Source organism: Pelodiscus sinensis, chromosome 2, assembly GCF_052426305.1.
Source record: "Pelodiscus sinensis isolate ZL-2025 chromosome 2, ASM5242630v1, whole genome shotgun sequence".
In the NCBI taxonomy this organism is placed as follows: Eukaryota; Metazoa; Chordata; order Testudines; family Trionychidae; genus Pelodiscus; species Pelodiscus sinensis.
In genome coordinates, this window is record NC_143053.1 from 170,663,002 (window position 1) to 170,685,323 (window position 22,322).

The 22,322-nt window shown below is 46.3% G+C and overlaps 1 protein-coding gene across 2 annotated transcripts in view; it reads right to left on the reverse strand.

The window, feature by feature from the left end:
- The window catches only part of STARD3NL (STARD3 N-terminal like), a 48,348-nt gene extending 45,534 nt beyond the window's left edge, over window positions 1-2,814 (reverse strand). For both annotated transcript variants that reach the window (XM_075921739.2, XM_075921738.2), the window contains exon 1: window positions 2,656-2,814. The gene's annotated coding sequence lies outside the window, so the exon portion shown is untranslated. The remainder of the gene's footprint in view (window positions 1-2,655) is intronic.
- Between the last annotated feature and the right edge of the window lie 19,508 nt (window positions 2,815-22,322).

Consider the following 22,322-nt stretch of genomic DNA (forward strand, 5'->3'; position numbering starts at 1 on the left):
ACCAATTTACTTCTGAATCAATTTTGAACTTACCTGCTGTTGAGATGAGAAAGCATATTTCAGTAATTCACATAACTATTCAATGGGTATAACTGGACATTAAAATTATTCATTTTGTATGATTACACTCTAACAGGGGACATGGATCAACATTGACCTTGCATTCATTGTCATTATCCAGCCTAGGCAAGCTAGGGGAGCAAATTCAGAATGCCAGTAAAGGAACATTGGGCATATGCTAAAGCAGCGATTCCCAAACTATGGGCCGCAGCCTGTACCAGGCCGCAGGAAAAAAATACCGGGCCTCAGCATGGCTGCCAGGAGGGGAGCAGGACGGGCTGGGAGGAGATGTGTGTATAGGGGAAACCGGCCGCCAGAAAGCAGGGTTGGGGGCAGCGGAGCTGTCCAGCAGAGATGGGGGGAGGGCTGGACAGGAGTGAGGACAGGTGCGGGGCTAGCCAGGGGAGATCGGGAGGAGGAGGACTGGAGAACCAGTCTCCAGAAGAAGGGTTGGATGGGGGAAGCGGAGCTGTCTAGGGGAGATCGGGAGGAGAAGCGGGGGAAAATCGGCCAGCTGGGAGGGGGTTGGGAAGAGCCGGGACTGGGAGGAGGAGGAGGGGACCGGTTGGCAGAAGCAGGGCTGGACGGGGGAGATCAGGAGGAGGGAGGACGGGAGAACCAGCCGCTGGAAGCAGGGCTAGCCGGGGGCAGCAGGGCTGGCCGGAGAAGATAGGGAGAAGCGGGGTAGAACTGTCTGGCTGGGAGGGGTTCAGGGGGAGCGGGGCTGGTCAGGGGGGTTGTCCGGGGAAGAGGGGCTGGCCGGGGGAGATCGATGGGGGGCAGATGGGAACCAGCTGCCGGAAGCAGGGCTGGACAGGGGAGATCAGAAGACAAAGACGGGGGGAGCAATTCGGCCAGCAGGAAGCGGGACTGACCCGGGCACACGAGTGAGTCCGGCCTCAGGGATTCCATTTTGCCCCTCTCCAATACCCTTCCTCGAGTCGTTGCGAACTGCCTGGCTAGTAGACACACGCAGCGTGAGCAGATCTACCAGCCAGGCAGTTTGTAGCTACAGACTGATACACCTAATAATAATAAAACTTACCTAATCGGAAAATACCGGACATTTTATATGCCCAGTATTTTCTCAATTTGTTTCCCGGGCAGAACTCTCAAATATCAGACTGTCCGGTACAAAACCAGACATCTGGCAATCCTACCCCTCCTTGTACCCTCCCTCCTAACCAGATATTCTACCCCCAATCTGCTCCTGATCCCGCCTCCTGGAGTGCCCATGCAGTCCCCACAGACCTAGCCCAGGCTGGGCAGAGGATGCAGCTGGGTGAAACACTGAAAATTTATTCATTTTTAATTCTTTTTTTATATGCATTTATATTTTTGGTGTGCAAAAAACACTACTGAAAAAAAATGGGTTCCAACTAAAGTTAAAAGTTTGGGAAACCCTGGTCTAGCCAGCTTTCTATCCACCTTACAGTCCATTTAACCAATCCAGATTCCCTTAACTTGCTGGCAAGAATATTGTGGGTGACCATATCAAAACCTTTGCTAAAGCTGGCAAGGGGGCTTTGGGAGGACCAGAAACAACTTATTTGACTACTCATTATTTGCTTAATGTATATGCAAATATGCGAATGAACGTTACCAGTCCTCCAAAAGCTAAAGAATGGATTTACTGGTCCCCGTGTCAAAAAGTTCAGGAATCCCTGTGCTAAAGCAATGACAGCAGGCAAAATCCTTAGAATGGTCCACCTAAATTTGTTTTGGCTGTTATCAGAAACAATGCAGAGATAGAGAATTGCTGTGGAGTTGTATATGACAGAGCATTAGACCAGTCTCAACCTATTTTCCATTGTGGGCTCTAGATACAATTCTCTCTGTGTTATGTAGGATGCAGCCACACAATACAAATACACACTACTTGTATGGCCCTGAGGGTGTCACATGACATGGGCCACATCTGTGCGCAGATGGTTCTCAACCTGAGGGTGGCCCTATGTGTGTCAGACATCACAGGGCACAAAAACATGGGGAGCGGGGGGGGGGGGCACGTTCCCCTTTTCACCACCCTAAAGGCCAGTGGGATGAGGAAGGGGAGGGCTGAGCTGCGAGGGGGGGGGCAGTACGAGGTCAAGGACACAGTTTGGGCTCGGGTGTTCGGCAGATTCCCGGGCCCCTGCCATCAATCCCCTCCGAAACCCTTACGGTTGCCAAAAGCAGCGGGGACCAAGCTGCACACACAGAACAGCCGCGGGCGAGGCTGCCGACGAGCCCAGCGCCGGAGGTTTCTGTTCCTGCCCTGAGGAGAGCTCCCCTCTCCCCGCCCCCCGCAGCAGCAGCCCCCCTCGCGCCGCGGGGGCGGGACACGGACACGCTCTCGCCTAGCGATGCCCTAGCAGCGGCCCCGGCCCGGCCCAGCTCCCCATAGCTCCTGACACCCCCCCCCCACCCCCACAGACACATCCCGCAGCGACCTGAGGCTCCCGCCCCGCGCCGCCCCCACGGCCTAAAGGCGGGGCAGGCCAAGGCCCCCCGAGCAAAAGGCGGCGGCGCGCGGGCAGGGGCGGGGGTGGGTCGGCGCGGAGGGATCCAGTCACCCAAGGACGGAGCCGTTGGTGGCGCGGGGGGGGCGCTTACCTCAGCGGCGGAGGGGAAGCTGCGGTGCGAGGCCTCGCAGCAACAGACGCCGCCGCCGCGGGGCCTGGCAACTGCCGCCACGTGACCCGAGCGGCAGGGGACGGGCTCGCGTCGGCAGCGAGTGGGCGGGGCTAGTGCCGGGCAGGGGACGGGCTCGCGTCGGCAGCGAGTGGGCGGGGCTAGTGCCGGGCAGGGGCGGGCCCCTCCCTTGTTGAGCGGGGGGCGTGTCCAGGGTGCCGCGGGAGAGTCCTGAGGCGCGTGCGCTCTCTAGTCCCTGCGGCCCCCGGCAAACCCGTCGCTGCCCGCCCCTCAGGCTGGAGCGCGCTCCACTGGGAAAGGGGCTGGACCAGTAGCCCCCCCCCCCCACCTGCTAGTGCAGGGGTCTCCAACCTCCTTACACCCAAGATCACTTTCTAATGTCAGAACAAGCCAAGATCTACTGCCCCGCCCCTTCCCCCTAGACCTCACCCCTTCCTTGAAACCCCGCCCTCTCTATTCTCCTCCTCCCATCACTTGCCATCCCCAGCCCTTATACCTCTACATTGCCACCTTTTTTTTTATTTATCTGTAGGAAGGGGTTTTTCCAACATTTGGCCTGTCTAGACTAGACCAAATGTCAGAAAAACCCCTTCTTTTGGAAGCCCCCTTATTCCTCAGGAATACAGGGGTGACCGAAAGAGCGTGTTTGCTCTCCCACTAAAAAAAGCGGAAGAACAAATGCGACCCTGGATGTGGAAGAGTTTTTCTGGGATATCTCTGGAATTCTGGAAAAACTCCTGGGCTGCGTCTACACTGGCATGATTTAGCGCAAATACTTTTAACGGAAAAGTTTTTCGGACAGGCTTCATTTTTAAATAAAATACTGTGTCAAACACAAAAAGTTTCTGCATTGTCTTTAAGAGAAGGGCAGGGAACCTGTTTTGAGTCAGGGGTCACTGACCCTCAGAAAAATCAGCTGGGGGCCACACAAGTGAGATGCAAAAAAAAAAAACTCATCCAAAAACTCCCCAAGCCTCACTAATGTGGCCCCAACTGTGCTGGTGGGAGCAGGGGACGTGGTACTGGGGAAGGGTGCTAGTGGGTGCTGAGGCAGGGGACAGGGTGCCAGTGGGGCAGGGGGCAGGGTGCTGGGGAGGGGAGCAGGGGACAGGGTTCTGCAGCAGGGGACAGGGTGCCGGGGGGGGGGGTAGGGGACAGAGTGTTGCTGGGGACGGGACAGAGAGTCCCCGACACCTGCCGCCTCCTGGGACTCCTCCCTCCTCCCCTCCCTCCCGCAGAGGAGGGAAGCCCCGGGCGCGCACCTCCTCCCGGGCTGACTCCCCCCTCCCGCAGACGATGGAAGCCCCAGCGCATGCCTCCTCCAGGGCCAACTCCCCCCTCCCGCAGGGGAGGGAAGCCCTGGCGCGTGCCTCCTTTGGGGACTCCCCCCCACCAACTGCAAGTTCCCAGCACGCCACAGACCTGGGGGAGGGGAACAGCCAGTGCACTTCCGGAACCCCCGGAAGTGACGTGCAGCTGTAGGACTTCTGTCCACCCCGCAGGAAGCCAGCACTAACTCCATTGTTGCTGGAGGACGGTAGTGGGGCTTCTTGGAGGTGGGGGGAAAAGAGGAAAAAGCTCCCGTGCCAATCTAGACGCTCTTTTCCGAAAATGCTTTTAACGGAAAACTTTTCCGTTAAGAGCATTTCCGGAAAATCATGCCAGTCTAGACGTAGCCCTTGGGTATAAAATCTGTTTAAACTGTTGATATGTAGGTCTTCAACCTCATATCATTTTAACACTCACTCAGTTGTAATGTTCTCCACTAAGGCAGCATCATGTCTTATTACTCAATTACCAGTTCCTGTATTCTGTCTGTATAAAATTATTTCTAAGGGTTTGTCTAAAATACACTATGAGAAGTTCTACTTTCCTGACTTAAGAATCCTCTCTGGGCAAATACACACTGTCCTTTGTAGAAATTAGTGCCTGCTATAAATTTAGGGCAGCTTGAAGTTTGTTTTGTCAAATTCTAAGACTGTTTCTACAATGGCAAGTTATTCCGGAAAATCGGCCGCTTTTCCAGAAAAACTTGCCAGCTTTCTACACTGGCCACTTGAATTTCCAGAAAAGCACTGACGATCTAATGTAAAATCATCAGTGTTTTTCCGGAAAAAACTATGCTGCTCCTGTTCGGGCAAAAGTCTTTTTCCGGAAAACTGTTCTGGAAAAGGGCAAGTGTAGACAGCACAGTAGTGTTTTCTGCAAAAAAGCCCCGATCGCGAAAATGACGATCGGGGCTTTTTTGTGGAAAAGTGCATCTAGATTGGCCATGGATGCTTTTCTGGAAAAAGTGCTTTTCCGGAAAAGCGTCCTGCCAATCTAGATGCGCATAAAACCATCAACTATGCATTAATGCATATAGTTTTGGTAAACCTTTTCCGTTAAAAGCATTTCCGGAAAATCATGCCAGTGTAGACGTAGCCTAAATGTTTTTTAAACAAACATTTGAGGTAATCTCACCAATTATGGTGTATATTCTTTCTCAAATAATAGGGCAATTCAGTATACCACTTTGGTGATGTTGTAAATGGTAGAAAAGTGTCTTTGGTAGTAAAAACACATTCCTCTTAATATGCTTGTGTTTATAGTTATTACCTTTCACAGATAGGTTTCTACATACACATATACAGATATTACTAGCCCCAAAAAGCTAGTACAATGTTTTGATTCTTATAGTTGGCACAGGTAGCACAACTGTGGTTAAGGTTGTCTAACACTTCTAATTAAAAGACCCAGTTTTCAGTTGCTTATAACTTGTGAAAAAAATTAACTGTTTGAGATGAAGATTTCCATGTCAGGTGTGTGCCTCACACTGAGTGTTTTAGGTACATACAGTATACTTAAAAACATCCAAATGTTGGCATTACTGTAATACAGGTAATAAGATATATATATGTGTGTGTTTTAGAACAATCTCTATTTAAGTGTGCCTCTGTGAGGGAGCCTGAACTACCCTGCCTTGGCACTAATGGTGATGTCTGCCTTGTCCAAAGTGTGGATATCTGGCCTGTTTCAAGTCTGGGGCACCAAAGCATGCAGGCAGGGCCGGAGAGTCAGGAATTGTTTTGCATAACAATGCAGATTAAGCATGGTACACGAGACCACATCAAGAACACAGGACAAGCGGCCTTGTACTGGTACTGGTTTCTGATAAACACAAAATACCGATGCAGTCATAAAACCATCAACTATGCATTAATGCATATAGTTTTTGGTAATATACTGGGTAGTAGGATGTACCTCAACTAGGGGCATTGGGCATTTTACATACCCTACAAAATACGTAATCAGTTGGTAAATATTATTAGAACAACCAAGTCTCACTTTGCTATAAATTGGGTTTAGTAAGAACAATTGATGGGAGGGAATGGGAAGGATTGACCCCACACATCCTGCTCAATGTAACTAGAAGTAATTAGGCCCTTCACACCAGTGGCTTGGTGCGTGGCATTCCTATGTGTGGGAAGAAACAGAACCACGACCTCCTGTCTGGCACAGTAGGTAGCATATGAGTGAAGTGTAAGTGAATTAGGCTTTATTATTTATTATAGTAGATCTTTTAGTAATTGCTTTTGCATTGCTTTGCACTGTAATAATTGCTTTAGAATTTATAGTATGTAAGGTTTAAATTGTATAGTAATTGTTTTTAAGGCTTGTAACATTTAAAAAACTGTATTACTGCTTAAAGCTTGCAGTAAATAAGGAAGTGGTTAAGTAGCCCTGGAGTGAACTGGTTTCCCTTGGATCTAAAATACATCAAACCACACAACAATTGGCATCACGAACAAGATCCGAGGGACCCAGTTCTTGAACAGACTCACAGGTAGATGGCTGGAGAGACGCACAAACTGCCTCAAATATACAGTAGATAGTAACTCCTATCCCTGTAACTTAGTCTTGTTTATATTTTACTAGCTTTTAAAAACTCATCAGGAATAGGGTCAGCATAGCACAAACCATAAGGCTAGCAAAAGGGAAAAACATTCACAGAAAATGAGAAGATACTGGAATGTTTATAAATATTAGAGGCTTGAAAGAAGTTATGAAATTGATTAAAAACGTTGGAAAACAGGCATTAAAGTAACTGATTTCCTCAAATCTAACTACTTAGGCAATGTATACACTACAGACCTTACAGCAGCACAGCAATACCATTGCAGCTGTGCTGCTGTAAGGTCTCCTGTGTAAACCACTTTGTGCGGATGGGAGAGAGAGTTTTTCCACCGGCACAATAAAACTACATATGAGTGAGTGGCAGTAGCTATTTTGGCAGGCATGAATCTCCCATAGACATAGTGTTGTCCACTCCCATGTTTTTATTGGTAAATTTTTGTCAGTCAGAGGTTTTTTCCACACCCCCAATTAGCAAACATTTTATCAACAAAAGTGCTAGTGTAGACAAAGCCTGAGCCTACCAAAGAGAAGGTTTAGGTGAAATTGATTACAGCCTGTAAGTGCCCTATATGGAGAACAAAGATTTGATAAGTTTCAGAGGGGTATCCATGTTAGTTAAACAATGGAAAGGTCTATGGTACATTAAAACTGACAAATTTATCTGGGTATAAGCTTTCATGGGCTAGAACCCACTTAATAAGATCTAGCAGACAAAGTTATAACAGGATCAAATGGATGGAGGTTGAAACCAGACAAATTCAGAGTATAAATAAGGTACAATTTTTAACAATGCTGGTACAGGCAGCCACCCGTGTCCTCCGGGGCAAGAAAAGCTTCTCTCGGTCTCCCTGGTCTGCTGGGGGGGGTCCAGCAAAGCCGCTGGACCCCCCCAGCAGACCAGGGGGACAGGAGCAAAGCCGCGGAGCACGCCCGCAGCGGAACAGCCCAGGTGCGCTTGAGCTGTCCCCCTGCGGGCGTGCTCCGCGGCTTTGTTCTCTGTCTCCCTGGTCTGCAGGGAGACGGGGAGCAAAGCCTTGGAGCATGCCCACAGCGGGACAGCCCGGGCGCGCTTGAGCTGTCCCCCTGCGGGCGTGCTCCACGGCTTTGCTCTCCGTCTCCCTGGTCTGCAGGGAGACGGGGAGCAAAGCCTTGGAGCACGCCCGCAGCGGGACAGCCCAAGCGCACCTGGGCTGTCCCGCTGCAGGCGTGCTCCGCGGCTTTGCTCCCTGTCTCCCTGGTCTGCTGGGGGGGGGGGGGTGTGCAGCTAGTGCCCCCTCTCCCCCCAGCAGACCAGGCTTTTCTTGCCTACCCCTGGGGTAGAGCAGCTGGGGGCTGCCGGGTTTGTCCCGCAGCGCTGCTCCGGACCAACCGGGCAGCACACCAGCTGCTCTGCCCCAGGCGTCCTGATTCAGCCGCTGCTGGTCAGTTTCAGCAGCGGCTGAATCAGGACACCTGGGGCAGAGCAGCTGGGGTGCTGCCGGGTTGCTCCAGTAGCGCGGAGGAGCCGTGCTACTAGAGCAACCCAGCAGCATCCCAGCTGCTCTGCCCCAGGCGTCCCCAAGTCAGCCGCTGCTGAAACTGACCAGCGGCTGACTACAGGAAGCCCGAGGCAGAGTTGCTCTGCCACAGGCTTCCTGGAATCAGCCGCTGATCAGTTTCAGCAGCAGCTGACTTGGGGACGCCTGGGTTTCTTAAGTTGAATCTGTATGTAAGTCAGAACTGGCATCCAGATTCAGCCTCGGTTGAAACTGATCAGTTTCAGCAGCGGCTGACGCTAGTTCCGACTTACATACAGATTCAACTTAAGAACAAACCTACAGTCCCTATCTTGTACGTATCCCGGGGACTGTCTGTAGTTAGTAATTAGAACAATTTGTCAAAAGTTGTGGTGTATTCTCCATCTCTGGCAGTTTTTAAAGTCAAGATTGGACATTTTTGAAGATAAACCCTAGTTCAGACAGACATTAATTCAGGAAAACCCTATGGCCTGTGTTCGGCAGGAAGTCAAGCTAGGTGGTTACAATGGTCCCTTCTGGTCTAATTTACAAATCTATGAAAATTGCTTTTCTTAATGCTTAGTTGAAGGATACTGTATAAAATTAAGTCCCACGTACATAACACTAAAGTGGAAAATAGAAAAAAGTCACAACAGTGTTGCACAATTTTTCTTTTTTGGGGGGTGGTGTCAAAGTTTAATTTCCATATATATTTTCTGAAGTTCCCTACACCTTGCTTCTTGATTATTTTTCATGGGAGACACTTTTTTGGCTGCTTTTGATTCCACCATATAGAATACTACACGAGAGATGTCAGGTTACCGTGGGTTCCTCACTTCCAGAATAAGATCACATGCACAATTCCCACAGCATACTGGAAGGAATAAGCCACTGTAATTAACCGTTCTCAAATAGGTCACAAACCAGTTGCACAGAGCACTTCAGCTGCCTACCTGGCCAGCAAGAAGCCTCACGAGCAAAACACCTCAGACGCACCAGCTCTTCCTGTGCCCCAATCAGTCCCAGGCCTGCACACAGGTGAAGGGTTATAGAACCCAATCTCACCTACCCCAAACGGTCTTCTTCCGGTCCCAAGAAACCAGCCACAGTTCCCAGATCAATTTACACTCTGGATCTTACCCACAAGATCATGCTGAGCCAATCCTTTAGAATCTAAAATCTAAAGGTTTATTACTAAAAGAAAGAAAAGCATGAGAGTAAGGTTGTTAAAGGATAATACATTACATGCATTACATGCATTGAATCACCCAGTTCTTGATAGAGGCTCATAACAGAGATGTTATAACTGTTGGCTTAGTGTACATCCTATGTCAGGATGGGTCTACAGTTCTTTCCGGCTCGTTGTTCTCTGCAAGGCTGCATCTTGGATTCGGAGCAAAATTGAAGACCAAGATGGAGAGTGCCATATGGCACTTATGTCTCTCTCCTGGCATCTTGGCCAGAGAAGGTCACATGGTCCAACAACCTATCCTTGTGTCCCAAGTCAGCAACAATTATTCTGGCTGTCTTGCAGATATCCAGGCATTCCTTCAGGTGTGTCTCTGGCACTTAGAGATCTATTGTCCCGGGAGCCTTGCTAATTAGCATAGCCATTGGCCCAATGTTCAGCCACAGACAGAGAATTCTCCAGCATCCCTATGGAGTACATGTTTATAACACCACATACAGATATTATACAATTACATGAAGAGCATATACAGAATCAGTAGAACAGAAGCTTTTATATGACACCTCACATGGCCCCTTTGAACGGACTTTTGGGGCAAACACCCTCCCATGGGTGCAGCAGTGATCTGGCTGCTCCCCTTAAAATCCAGTAACATGACATCCAGGGAAGCATGTGGTCAGAATTCACACACACAGTTCACCTCCCATGCACCTCTTTGCTCCTTTCCTCTACCATCACACCCTAAACTCTTTCCCACCATACAAATCACATGGCAACAACAGGAACTGGTACATTCAATAGAAGGCCAGCAATCAGAATAGCTTAATATCTGCATATGTGAACCATTCACTCTGTTCAGCCATTCTCAGTGATTATTCCCTCTTAATATCTCTCTTCCTCTGTGGAAGAACATTTAGGAACACATATTTAGAAGCGACAGACACATTGGAGCCTATGTTCCCTTGATTTTTGGAAAATGAAATGGAGTTTTACATTTTTAAGAGAGTTTTTTTCCCAATTCCATTGTAAATAGTAAAAGGAAGCTAGTCAGATATTCCTGCAGTAAATACAGCTTAACCTGTGCACACAGTTCTGCAGCTGAATATAAAGACAACAGGCTCTCAAAGGTTGCGTCTAGACTGGCAAATTTTTCTGCAAAAGCAGCCACTTTTGTGGAAAAACTTGCCAACTATCTATACTGGCTGTTTGAATTTGCTCAAGAACACTGATGATCTAATGTAAGATTGTCAGTGTTCCTGCGCAAATACTATGCTGCTCCCACTCAGGAAAAAGCCCTCTTGCGCAAATGCTTTTCTGCAAGAGGGCCAATGTAGACAGCTAAAAACTGTTTTGCGCAAAAAAACCCTGATGGCAAAAATGGCGATCGGGGCTTTCTTGCGCAAAACCGCGTCCAGATTGGCACGGACACTTTTCCGCAAAAAGTGCTTTTGTGCAAAAGCGTCCGTGCCAATCTAGATGCTCTTTTCCGCAAATGCTTTTAACGGAAAAACGTTTCCGTTAAAAGCATTTGTGGAAAATCATGCCAGTCTAGACGTAGCCAGGGTGCGCACTGAGATACTCCATCTCCTCTCCTCCTCCCAGAAACTGCAATTGCGGCCAATCAGAGTGGCAGAGGAAAAGTCTCCAAGCAGCACATTGCTGAACTGCCATTTCCCCAGCCAGGAAGAAGGGGAGTGGCAGTGCACAGAGCCACTTCATCCCCCAACCAGGCAGAGCCTTGGCTTGCTTGACACTGGTCTGCGAGGCTTGGGGCTCCCTCCCCAACAGTGCTCCAGCTCCACAGGGTACACTGCGGAGGGGAGTGGGACACATGGCTGGAGCTCCAGCACTGGCTCCCTGATGTTGGGGAAAGCCCCGACCCTTGGGGGCCAGATTCAGTCAAGCCAGGGACTGGATCAGGCCCCTGGGCTGTAGGTTCCCCACCTCTGTATAGTATCAGTATAAAAAACCTTAAAAGCATATGGACTAGTCCACTGGCAGGGGGCTATCTGCTTTCTTCCCACCCACCATAGCACTTGAGTCTACCAGGGAATCCTACTGCCAGCAGGAAGCAGCAACAGGTGAGAAGGGGAGCCTAGAGATAGCCTAGAGATCTCTTCTTAAGAGGAGGAATGGAGGGAAAGGGGATCCCAGGAATGCCCCCCCCCCAACCACTCACATCATACACTCTTTACCTTCCCTACAGATGGCCTCTTGCTACCACTAGGAGAGGAGAAGGGGGAACTGGTAGGGAGGTGGTCGCTGGTGATGTTTCTGAGGCTTTCAGTTGCCAAGCTCTGTGCTGCTTTGGGCCTCAGGGAAGTGCTCTCTGAATCATCAGCTTTGCTCTTCTTCTTTTCCACTTCTTGCTGTGGTCCAAAAGAGGGGAAGCGCTGGAGCAGCTGAGGCCCAACTACACTTCCAGGTTCTGGAGTGGAGAACTGCGTTAGCGTCCACAAAGGGGCAGCCAGCCTGACAAAGCTGAAGAGATCAGGGAGCCCGTTGCTGGGAGTGTGCCGCCAACACCGCCCATTATTCTCCATTATTCTCCCATGCTCCTCTCTCAAACACATACACCTTGGAGAAGGCCAGAGTGTCAGACAAGAACTCAAATATTGGTCCCCATGGCCTGTTCTGAATATTGTGTGCTGTATCTCACTGCAAGCATTCCAGCAATGTTTCCCTTCTGCACTTCCCCATCTCTGAGCAAACCACATAGAAGACTACAAACTTTAAAAACAGTTCCTAGTAGGGGAGCTGTCTTATAAGAACTTGATCAAATGAGCTGATATTTGCATCACATACCCTGCCTGGGCCTTTAACCACCATACCAATATTCAAGCAACTCCAAACTTATAGAGAGATGTTACACAGGTTTGAAGGTTCAGCTTTAAACAGCAAGGCTGTGTTTACACTGGCGTGATCTTGCACAAAAACAGCCGCTTTTGCGCCAAAACTTGCTGCCTGTCTACACTGGCCACAAGTTCTTGTGCAAGAACACTGATGTTCTAATGTATGAAATCAGTGCTTCTTGCGCAAGAACTCTGATGCTCTCGCTCAGGAATAAGCCCTCTTGCGCAACTGTTCTTGCGTGTAGACAGGCAACATGAATTTCTTGTGCAAGAAAGCCCTATGCCTGAAATGGCCATCAGAGCTTTCTTGCACAAGAGAGCCTCTACACTGGCATGGATGCTCTTGCACAAAAGCACATCTCTTGCGCAAAGGCACATGCCAGTGTAGACGCTCTCTTCTCAAAGAGTTTTTGCACAAGAATTCTTGCCCTCATGCCAAGACCAAATACTGTCTAGACCATCCCTGATAGACATTTATCTAACCTACTCTTAAATATCTCCAGAGATGGGGATTCCACAACCTCCTTGGGCAATTTATTCCAGTGTTTAAATACCCTGACAGTTAGGAACTTTTTCCTAATGTCCAACCTAAACCTCCCTTGCTGCAGTTTAAGCCCATTGCTTCTTGTTCTATCCTCAGATGCCAAGATGAACAAGTTTTTTCCCTCCTCCTTATGACACCCTTTTAGATACCTGAAAACGGCTGTCATGTCCACCCTCAGACTTCTCTTTTCTAAATTAAACAAACCCAATTCTTTCAGCCTTCCTTCATAGGTCAAGTTCTCTAGACCTTTAATCATTCTTGTTGCTCTTCTCTGGACCCTCTCTAATTTCTCCACATCTTTCTTGAAACGCGGTGCCCAGAACTGGACACAATACTCCAACTGAGGCCTAACCAGTGCAGAGTAGAGCGGAAGAATGACTTCTTGTGTCTTGCTCGCAACATACCTGTTAATGCATTCCAGAATCATGTTTGCTTCTATTCTCCAACCTTGTTGTCACCAGGTTTCTAAAAGGTTTTTTTTCTTCAGATTGTATCCAAACATGCAAAATCCCATCCCTCCTTTTTCTATAATCTGCTCACATTTATTTAAAATGTTAACTCAGAATAATATATTGTGTGTGTAAAGCTTCTAAATTCTTGTAACTTTGGGTGTGTCTAGACTACAGGGTTTTATCGACAAAAGTGGACTTTTGTCGACAAAACTATACCTGTGTCCACACTGCCGTTGAGTTCTGTCGACATAACGTCGACATAACTCAGCAGTTTTGTCAACGGATGTAAACCTCATTCCATGAGGAATAACTCCTTTGTTGACAGAATTCTGTCAACAAAAGGTAAGTGTGGACGCATGGGAGAAATTATGTTGACAGAAAAGGCCTCCAGGAAGAACCCCAGGTGGACACTCCTGCCACTGCTTCCAACTCTATTGTTCCTGCCCACAGCCATCTTTAAAAGGCACAGGCACCCAGGATCAGCACTCTGGCAGCAAGCCAGCTCCAGAGCAGATCCAGACTGCGCAGCTCTTGTGTGGTGTGCCAAGCAGGAGCCATGTCCCTCAGAGAAGCCCCCCAATATCCTCCTGGCCCCGCTAGGGACACATCCCCCCAGGAAGCCACCTTCCTGGTCAAAGCCAGAGATAAAAGCCCTCCTGGGCCTCTGGGCTGAGAAGAGTCCCTCCAGGCCATGCAGTCCAGCAGGAGAAGGAATGCAGACACATATGCCAGAATGGCAGAAGGCCTGGCCAAACAAGGTCACCACCCTCGCACACTTGAGCAGGTCAAGGCAAGGGTGAAGGAGTTGCGGCAGGGGCATGTGAGAGCCCGTGAGCACAGCTCCCACTCCGGGGAGGCACTGCATGCCTGCATGTACTATGAGGAGCTGGACAGGATCCTGGGGCCAGGGGAACCCCTGCCTCCTGAGAGGCTCGTGGAGTCCGGGCGGGAGACTCCCATGCTACAGCAGCCGCAACACTTGCTGGGGGACCAGGAGCTCCAGGAGGAGGAAGAAGAAGAGGAGGAGGACGGCACCCAGAGCACCCAGGAGCCAGGCACCCAGACGCAGGAGGCCTTCCAGACCACCTCAGACACCGGTGAGGGAACATCAGGTGAGTGCTATGAGGGTCCAACACACACAGGGCAGGGCAGGCGGGAGCAGGGGACAGTGCAGTGCTGTGACATGTCATGCTGAGCACGGCCCGGGGAGAAGGGGAAGCACACACATGGCTGCCCTCAGGGAGGGCCGTGTTACACCCCTGCACCCATATGGTTGCTAGGCACCGCCTGTTCCTGCAGGCAGGGATGCCACATGCAGGGATGGGCTGGAGACGCTGGGATTGCCTCACAGCCACAGGCCTCTCAGCACTCTGCAGGAGCCCCAATTGTGGCCCGACACTTGTCCATGAAAATAAACTGCTGTGGTGTCTGAGGAAGCAGGGCAACCAAAGCAAAAACTGCAGCAGCTTTGCTTTCCCTCTGGGAGGTATGCAAGCCAGAAGCAGAAGCAGAGCAACCACTGTCCAGGAGTATGCCTTTAAGCACGCGTCTCTGCAGAGAGCATGCAGCAGTGCCTGGGCTTTAAGGCTGCCTCTGTGACCTTCCAGAAGCACTTCCGGGTGCCTTCTTTTGTCGACAGAGCATCCGATGCTCTTTATCGACAAAGCTGGTCACTTTGTCCACAAAGTGATGTAGTCTGGATGCTCTTTGTCGACAGAAGTTTTGTCACTAGAATCTGTCGACAAAACTTCTGTCGACGGAAGCCTGTCATCTAGATGTACACTATATGTGGATCTAGACATGGTGGGTTAAAGACTCTTGTTGGAAAAAAAAGTGAATTTAAGATCGCCTGTATCACTGAAGAAGCTAGGATATATCAGTATGTCTGGGGGCATTTTCAGCTACAAGTACAATATTGTCTTTGTGTATAGTTCCCTCCTTTGCTTTCTATGTAACAGTGAGGGTTGCCAGTTTGCTCCACCTACATGTCCAGTCACAATACTTCTGGGAATTCAGTTGTTTCAATCAATGGGCCCTTTGTGGGAACTCAGTTGCAATGTAAAGATCACTGCCTTGGATACTTTTGATTTCAGTTGGAACAAATATCATCCACTTACTGTTAAAAGCTGATGACAAATGTACTGTATGAGAACACTGAGGGAATTAGAAATTTAGTCATCATGAAGAAGAATAAAAAGCTCAGATGCATTTTTTCCCATTTACAGAACATGTTTCAATCCCATTCCCCACCCCCAGAGCTGCCAAACTATACAACTATACAATTGTTTGTTGTACTTGCGGGTGACTGAAGAAGTGACAAATCCAGAGTAATAAATAGTTACTACTAAATAATGTTCATAGTCTTGTCCCTTTGCGGAGCTGTAGCTTATTATTGTGGCCGTGCAGATCAGCTTCCCATTCGGAGCAAAAGTTTGTGATGCAGCAGAGTCAGGTACTTTTAGTCTCATTTGTTCATTTATAATTTCATTTGTTCATTGTATGTATGCAAGTCCTCTTAGCCAGGACAGAGGTAGTAACAGACTAACACAGCCAACTCATTCTTGAAGAAACCACAGGTCAAGCAGTTCTGCCTTGTGTCTATAGCCAGGATTTTATGGAAACCTCACTACCTAAGACTTGTTTCAACTCCAGCCTCCGAGAAACCCTTAATCCAGAGTTCTCCTGGACTGTAGGTACTACAGTGGTGCTCTACAATACAAGGGAAGCTCAGAAACAGTCTTTTTGGCCCAGAACCCCACTGTGTTCTACACAAATCTGGATAGGATTCTTGCATGGCATCTTCAATTCTTTCTATGAAGAATTTTAACCTGGGTGTTTATACATCTCCCTCTCTCTCTCTCTCTCTCCTGATGTGCAAGTCATTATAATCTTTTGGCATATCAACTCCGAAAAAAGATAAGTTTTAGGGACACTGGTAAGTAAGAAGAATATCTGATGGCAGAAATGAAATATTTCCAGCTGGGACAATTGCAAGTGAGGTGTAAATACCATAAATTACATAAATTAAGAAGACTGTTGATGATTTTGTGAATTTAGAGTTCTTTACAATACGAAAAATGAATAAAAACACCAGTTTGATACTTTTTGGGCCACGGCAATGAAAAACAAACTAATCTAAGGGACAAGAGAATTAGTACATTTTGTGAAATTACTGCCGTTACCACAATGGATCTACTAGCCATTGAACTAATTCAGCCTTCAGATGCAAACAGCAAGAGAGAGCTCCAGCTGAAGAATCTCCTCTAGCTGGAAATAGATACAGTTATAGTCCTTTACTTTATGTCCTTGTTGCAGATCTTTAACTGCCCGAAGAGGAGTCCATTACACACTAAAAACTTTAAACAAACTATACCATTTGATGAGCACAAAGAGACATTCCAGCATGGTATGTAGGTATATTATTATTTTTCATTTGTATTGCCACAGGATCTAGGAGCTCTACTCATGGACCGGTCCTCATTGTGATAGGAACTGGATATAGCATTCTAGCATGCACAAACTCAACCAGACTGGATTCACTGGCAGTGGGCTATCAAAAGACCTGTTAGGCATTATAGAAATTCATCTTGTATTAGATTTCAAGATAGGCACTTTCAGATAGATCAAGCATTGAAGTTGATGCTTAGGATATAAAGGTAATCCCTGTTCATTTTTTTCAATGGGATGAAGTAGAGGAATTTTTTTTATATTTAAACAAAAGATCACTGTGAATTGCTGTTGAGTTTTCATTATTCCACCAATGCATTAGGGCAGTGGTCTCCAACCTTTTTACACCCAAGATCACTTTTTAAATGACAGACCAAGCCAAGATCTACCGCCTTGCCCCTTCCTTGAAGCCCCGCCTTCTCTATTCTCCCCCTCTCCATCACTTGCTATCCCCAATCCTTATACTGCTGCTTTTTTTTAACTCTTCTGTAGGAAGAGGTTTTTCTAACATTTGGCCTGTCTAGACCGGACCAAATGTCAGAAAAAAAACCCTTCTTTTGGAAGCCACCTTATTCCTTGTAGAAAGAGGAATATTGGGGTGACCAAAAGAGCCTATTTGCTCTTCCACTAAAAAAGCGGAAGAACAAACGCAACCCTGGATGCAGAAGAGTTTTTCTGGGATATCTCCAGAATCCTTAAAAACTCCTGCAGTCTAGCTGGACCCTTGCTCTGTTGAGACAGGATGTGTAGGCTCTGGGGTGGGAATGAGGGATTTGGGTGTGGGAAGGGGTGAGAGGTGCAAGCTCTGGGAGGAAATCTGGATGCAGGAGGAGGTTGAGAAGGGGACACTGGCTTGGGGAGGGGGCTCCAGGCTGGGCAGTGTTGGGATACTAAGCAAGGGTATCATGGGGTATAACAGCTGGAGCTAGACGCAGACTCCCTGGGCTGAGCGCAGGGCAGCCGGGCTGAAGGGAAGATAAGTGGCTGCCCGGCCAGCAGGCCATGGCACTCAGCCAGGGTGCACCAAACTCCACGTGGGCAGGCGCAGAGGAGAAGCCGCCGATCAGCTGGAGCGCAGGGCAGCTTCTTTCAGCTGAAAGCCTCAGTCAGCTGGCTGGGGTGTTTCAGCCCTCCCGACCTCCCAGCTCCCACCATTCCTCGCGGCTACTCACCTGTGTTGTTGCTCGGTGAGTAGCTGCTCCTCAAATGAGGAAATCTAATGTAAATGTACTGCACAGGCGCGCAGTTCAGAGAGGGCTCAAGAGCTACTCTTAGAGCCCCTGAGATCTACCGGTAGCTCACGATCTACTAGTTGGTGACCACGGCATTAGGGTTAGCTTAGTGCAGATTTATCTATACAGGATGGGTACATCTAGACTACAGGCTTTTGTCAATAAAAACTGTCGACAAAGAGCTTCTAGACTACATCCAGTTCTGTCAACAAAGCAAGCCCCTTTGTTGACATGATAGTGTAGACGCAAAGGACAGTGTAGATTCAATAATGCCTTCTGTCGACAGAACTCTGTCGACAAAAGGCGTTATTCCTCGTAGAATGAGGTTTACAGCCATTGACAAAACTGCTGAGTTCTGTCAACGTTATGTCAACAAAACTCAGCGGCAGTGTATATGCAAGTATATTTTTGTCGACAAAAGTCCATTTTTGTCAACAAAACCCTGTAGTCTAGACACACCCGATGATTTCACTGCCCATTTTTCATTTTTTGTCACTTTCTCCCTGATTCTACTTCTGTATAATTTCTGTTCCCTTCTTCACCTCCCTTATCCTGTTCTTCTCATGCATATCAAGCATCTTCCTACTAACTTTCCCTCACTGACTATTCTCTCTGAATCCTTCTTCAAAGTGGTCCTGTTGCTGTCACTGTGCTGTCTTCTGATCTGTGCTTCTCCAACTGGTCAATTCCAATCCTTATGGAACTTTGTGGTTTCAACATTCCTCCCCTTGTGCTGCTGTTAAAACAAACATTCCTCTCCACGTTAGAGATGGTTGGAAAAGTCTGACTAAAACAAATTTTACAGAAAAAGAACATTTTCAAAGCCTTTATGAAACTGAGTCAAGAGACAGAATCAGGAATCTGAGGAAAAACATAAATGTAATTTTTCCTGATTTTTCTTACTATCTCTACCCAAAAAACTTCCACTGTCTGAAAAAATTATTTTATGTGTGCACTTGATACAATACCCACCAACCAGCACACTTCTAGGTGGCTGTGCATGATATCACAAGCTCTCCTCTAGCATCCCTGCTTACAGCCATTCCTTCCTGACACCAACTAGAATTCCTAAATATTTAGTGATTTATATTCTCTCACACTGCCCTATGTGCCTTAGGTACTTTAATAAAGCCTTTCTAATATTACCCCATTTTCCTGATATTTGTACTAAATATCCAAAGACAACACATGCTACCGATGGGGAGGAAAAGAATGACACAAGGAAGGGTGGAGGCTTCAGCAGATGTTACTGAGCATGCTCAATCCAGGTGAACATGGTCAATAGAAGCCACATACTTAAATCTGGCTGGGGCAGTATGAGACCCCACTTGTCCCCCACATATTGCTTCAGTAAATAACAATGTAACTTTTGTTACCTTAAGATGTTTGAACTCCTTGTATCCATAAAAGATTATTGTTCCTTTCACCTTAGAGAGTGCGCATAGTCCATCTTTGTGCCTATTTATTTGCAAAAGATTTTTATTTAAGCCATAATGCCCAGTTAGTACTCTAAATAAAATCACTTCATTTTTCCTATTCAGACCCGGAAATATGTTCTCTTCAAGTCTAGAGTACTATTCAGAAAATTTTTTGTTAGTCCAAATTTGTTGCCATTTCCTATATACTATTCTGTCTGGGTATGTCTACACTGCCACCCTAGTTCGAACTAGGGTGGCTAATATAGTCATTCAAACTTGCAAATGAAGCCCAGGATTTAAATATCCCGTGCTTTATTTGCATGTTCCCGGGCGCCGCCATTTTTAAATGCCCCGTAGTTCGAACTACCTGCCCGTGGCTACACGCGGCCAGGGCTAGATAGTTCGAATTAAAGCTCCTAATTCGAACTACCATTACTCCTAATTGCAGGATATTTAAATCCTGTGCTTCATTTGCAAGTTCGAATGACTACATTAGCCACCCTAGTTCGAACTAGGGTGGCAGTGTAGACATACCCTTTCAGACTTTTGAATTTCTGTTTACACAAGAATATTTCCATGTCAGTTTTTCATTTCTTATTGTATTTTCAGCCGCTTTGTCTATCATTTCATTTTGTTCTCCTGATATATACTGGAATACAAGCTAGTGCTACATGCATTCCCCCAATGAAATATAACATTTCGTTGATTAAATCATTTCTGTATTCAGGGACACCGTTTTAAAAATCACTATGAGGTCTTAAGATTTAATCTGATAAAAAGACCATAGCTTCTGGGCATACATTCCAGATTTGACTTCCTTTACTCCTCACATATTGAAGAGTACTGGACGCCACCGAGGGCTGCCCTCAGCCTTTGATTTGGGGGTCTACACTAGACTTGCTAAATCAAATATTAGAAGATTGACTTCCAGAGGGTCAATCTTCTCAAAAGTGCAGACATACCTTTAAGGACTAATAAACCATCATTTGTGGTTGCAAGAAGCTTAGAATGACATCATTTCATTTTATGCTTTCTTGTTATCTGATTTACTGAAACTTGACATTTACCGAAACTCAGACATTTACCAGCAAATAGGAACTAGCTTAAAATTAGAAGGGGGGGGGGGGCGAGAGAGAGGTCTGAAGTTTTAAAGAGAATTTTTCCCTGACAGTTTAATTTAGTATTTTATTTTGCTAAAGGAGGAATGAATCACATACAATTGTACAGAACCATCCTGTAAGAAACACTGAGGGATATTTTTACCAGACTGGATGTTACCCAAAAAGTATCTATCATATTCATTCTGCAAAGCCTCAGACAGCAGAACAACAGGGTTCATCAAAAATACAGCTGCAGCCTCAAATAAACAACTTCACAAACTTGGACTATTCAGAAAAGACCAGATCTCCGAAGCATGCTGAGCATCCTCCACTTCAATGTAAGCAGAGAGTACTCAGCTCTTCAGAAGAGGCATTCAGTACTGCACATGATTGGGCCTTACCATACTCTTGCTATACATAGTAATTATTTCTTAGCTAATCTGGATTTATTCAGTACACACAAGTGTTCTCTGGCCTCATGGAGGCTGTTAGTTCTGTCTTAATAGCATTTCTTTCATTAGAGAAGTTGACAGGTTTATTATAGGAAAGTTTGCTGGGATTTCTTTCTTTATTACTTTATTAATTATTATTGTTATTATTGTTATTATTATTAACAGCAGCATTTTTTCTTTATGTACTGTTAAGGTTGCTTTCTCAAAGGTTGCTTAAAAATGAAAGAGAGCATTTTTATGAAAATTGTTAGCATTTGTTTTAAGAATTCAAAGCTCATTTTAAAGCATTTTCTCATTTTTTTTTCATTTAATAAAATTATCCAACACAGCAAAATGTTATTGAAATGGTTTTTGAAGTCTTTTATTTAACAAAACAAGGGGTTTTGGTAAACAGATCCATTTCAACAAAAATTTAAAATTTTTTTGAAGGCACAACATTTTATAATAGTTTTTAACAATTTTGACAACTTTCTGGAAAAAAAACAACTATTTAAAAAAAGGCCATTTTATTCAAAACATTTCAAAGAAATACTGAACTAAGTTATCCATCATTACTCTATACACTGCATCTCAGATATCCATCATGTACACAGCAAGTTGTTCTTACTTTCTTTTAACCCTCCTTCTTTGTGTCCACTTCCATCTTCTCCCCAGGAATGTACTTATAGGAATGAAACTTATGCTTGTGTTGCCATTAGAATTAACTGAACAATTTCTAATAACTTAGTTGATATATTTTGTCTTCCCCCCCTCCTGTGCATTCACTATTCACAGTTGTTTACAGGATATTTTATGTAAATATATTTCTTCTTATAGATTTCTTATGTGCTACTCTTGGAGAATTTTTTTAAGTGAATTTGATATTCACTCTGTGATCATCTCATGAATCTGTTAGTATTCTTTTGATCCCTGGCTGGATAAGAAGCAGTGCCTGGGCAAATTAGAGGTACAGGTTGAATCTCTCTAGTGCGGGGCAACATCCATGGTCCAGCATGATGTTAGTTAGCCAGATGTCCATTTCTCATGAGTGTGACCAAGTTTCCCACCAAGTCCCATAAATTTTGTTTACAGCCACCAGTCCTGGCTCTCAGTGTTCTGTGTTGTTATTTAGCTCTAATTTACCCCTAATGTCTTTTAAGACCATAGTAGTAAGCAGTGGAAGTGTTGGTAAAGCTGTTAGACAATATTAACCTCCCATGGTCTAACAAACTGTCTGGTTTGGCAAAAGTTAGGTCCTGAGGGTGTCAGATTAGAGAGTTTCAACCTGTATTTGATTCTCTCAGAAAAAGGGTAGAGAAGCACTATGACATGCAAATTACATGCACAAACACTCTTGCTTAGGTGGTAAGTAGGTCTAAAGAACTTCAGGACACTTTCATAAACTTTTCCTTTTTTCCTCATTTGGTTACATGAGTCTCCCTCAGATATAAAAATAGCAAGGCTTCTTCCGTACTAAGCTCTAAAGAAAGACCGCAATATGTATTGCTTATTTAGCAGACTTTACATTTAATTTTTCCTTTTTCAAATGAACTACATCTGTGTGTATATG